At 31.6% G+C, this 2,769-nt stretch overlaps 1 non-coding gene across 1 annotated transcript; it reads right to left on the bottom strand.

The window, feature by feature from the left end:
* Positions 1-2,019: 2,019 nt before the first annotated feature.
* On the bottom strand, positions 2,020-2,123 carry LOC112724827 (small nucleolar RNA R71). Its single transcript, XR_003163972.1, has one exon. It is a non-coding gene; the product is annotated as a small nucleolar RNA R71 (small nucleolar RNA).
* Between the last annotated feature and the right edge of the window lie 646 nt (positions 2,124-2,769).

The raw sequence follows: 2,769 nt of genomic DNA, 5'->3' as shown, positions 1-2,769 counted from the left end.
TAAAGAGCATAAGATTCCTGGAATTCATATTAAAAATTTTGGAATCCTTATTTTTCTTTTTCAAAATGATTTTTGAAAAAATTAAAAGAAAATAAAAAAAATCATAAAATTCATAAAAATAAAAAATATTTCGTGTTTCTTATTTGAGTCTTGAGTCAAGTTGAAAGTTTGGTGTCAATTGCATATTCATCTTGCATTTTTCGAAAAATTCATGCATTCATAGTGTTCTTCATGATCTTCAAGTTGTTCTTGGTATGTCTTCTTGTTTGATCTTGATGTTTTCATGTTTTGCATCTTTTCTTGTTTTACATGTGCATTTTTGCATCCATAGAGTCTAAACATGAAAGATTTCTAAGTTTGGTGTCTTGCATGTTTTCTTTGCATTAAAAATTTTTCAAAAATATGTTCTTGATGTTCATCATGATCTTCAAAGTGTTCTTGGTGTTCATCTTGACATTCGTAGTGTTCTTGCATTCATCACATAGGTTGATCTAAAAATTTTCATGCATCGCATCATTTTCATGTTTTTCCCTCTCATCATAAAAAATTCAAAAATCAAAAAAAAAAATATTTCCCTTTTTTACTCATAAATTTCAAAAATTTGAGTTGACTTTTTCAAAACTTTTTAAAATCTAGTTGTTTTTATGAGTCAAATCAAATTTTCAATTTAAAAATCTTATCTTTTTCAAAATCTTTTTCAAAAATCAAATCTTTTTCATTTTTCTTATTTATTTTCGAAAATTTTAAAAATATTTTTCAAAAATCTTTTTCTTATTTTTATCTCATAATTTTCAAAAATAACAGCATCAATTAATGTTTTGATTCAAAAATTTCAAGTTTGTTACTTGCTTGTTAAGAAAGATTCAAACTTTGAGTTCTAGAATCATATCTTGTGATTTCTTGTGAATCAAGTCATTAATTGTGATTTTAAAAATCAAATCTTTTTCAAAACTAATTTCAATCATATCTTTTCAAAAATATCTTTCTATCTTTTCTTTTTCAAAAATTTGATTTTAAAATATCTTTTCTAACTTCTTATCTTCTTATCTTTTCAAAATTGATTTTCAAATTTGTTTCAACTAACTAACTAACTTTTTGTTTGTTTCTTATCTTTTTCAAAACTACCCAACTAATTCTCTCTCTCTAATTTTTGAAAATATCTTCCCTCTTTTTCAAAATTTCTTTTTAATTAACTAATTATTTTAATTTTTTATTTTAATTCTCGAAAATTACTAACCTTTTTCAAAAACTATTTTCGAAAATCACTAACTCTTTTTCAAAAATTGTTTTCGAAAATTCTCTCTCTCTTTTATCTCCTTCTATTTATTTATTCATCTACTAACACTTCATCTCACCCAAATTCGAACCCCCTCTTCCATCTGTGTTCGAATTTTTTCTTCTTCTTTTCTTCTACTCATACAGGGACCTCTATACTGTGGTAAAAAGGACCCCTATTATTATTATTTTTCTGTCCCTCTTTTTCATATGAGCAGGAGCAAGGACAAGAACATTCTTGTTGAAGCAGATCCAGAACCTGAAAGGACACTGAAGAAAAAATTAAGAGAAGCTAAAATACAACAATCCAGAGACAACTTTTCAGAAATTTTCGAACAAGAAGAGGAGATGGCAGTCGAAAATAATAATAATGCAAGGAGGATGCTTGGTGACTTTACTGCACCCAATTCCAATTTACATGGAAGAAGCATCTCCATTCCTGCCATTGGAGCAAACAATTTTGAGCTAAAACCTCAATTAGTTTCTCTGATGCAGCAGAACTGCAAGTTTCATGGACTTACATCTGAAGATCCTTTTCAGTTCTTAACTGAATTCTTGCAGATCTGTGATACCGTTAAGACTAATGGAGTAGATCCTGAAGTCTACAGGCTCATGCTTTTGTCTTTTGCTGTGAGAGACAGAGCTAGAATATGGTTGGACTCTCAACCTAAGGATAGCCTGAACTATTGGGATAAGTTGGTCAAGGCTTTCTTACCCAAGTTCTTTCCTCCTCAAAAGCTGAGTAAGCTTAGAGTGGATGTTCAGACCTTCAAACAAAAAGAAAGTGAATCCCTCTATGAAGCTTGGGAGAGATACAAAGAACTGACCAAAAAGTGTCCTTCTGACATGCTCTCAGAATGGACCATCCTGGACATATTCTATGATGGTCTGTCTGAATTAGCTAAAATGTCATTGGATACCTCTGCAGGTGGATCCATTCACCTAAAGAAAACGCCTGCAGAAGTTCAAGAACTCATTAACATGGTTGCTAATAACCAGTTCATGTACACTTCTGAGAGGAATCCTGTGAGCAATGGGACGCCTCAGAAGAAGGGAGTTCTTGAAATTGATACTCTGAATGCCATACTGGCTCAGAATAAAATATTGACTCAGCAAGTCAATATGATTTCTCAGAGTCTGAATGGAATGCAAGCTGCATCCAACAGTACTCAAGAGGCATCTTCTGAAGAAGAAGCCTATGATCCTGAAAACCCTGCAATAGCAGAAGTGAATTATATGGGTGAACCTTATGGAAACACCTATAACCCCTCATGGAGAAATCACCCAAATCTCTCATGGAAGGATCAACAAAGGCCTCAACAAGGCTTTAATAATGGTGGAAGAAATAGGTTTAACAATAGTAAACCTTTTCCATCATCCACTCAGCAACAGACAGAGAACTCTGAACAAAATACCTCTAATTTAGCAAACTTAGTCTCTGATCTATCTAAGGCCACTGTAATTTTCATGAATGAAACAAGGTCCTCCATTAGA

The sequence above is a fragment of the Arachis hypogaea genome, chromosome 11 (genome assembly GCF_003086295.3).
Source record: "Arachis hypogaea cultivar Tifrunner chromosome 11, arahy.Tifrunner.gnm2.J5K5, whole genome shotgun sequence".
NCBI classification, from domain to species: Eukaryota; Viridiplantae; Streptophyta; class Magnoliopsida; order Fabales; family Fabaceae; genus Arachis; species Arachis hypogaea.
The sequence above is the reverse complement of the archived record's forward strand: the minus strand, read 5'-3'. Positions and strand labels throughout refer to the sequence as shown.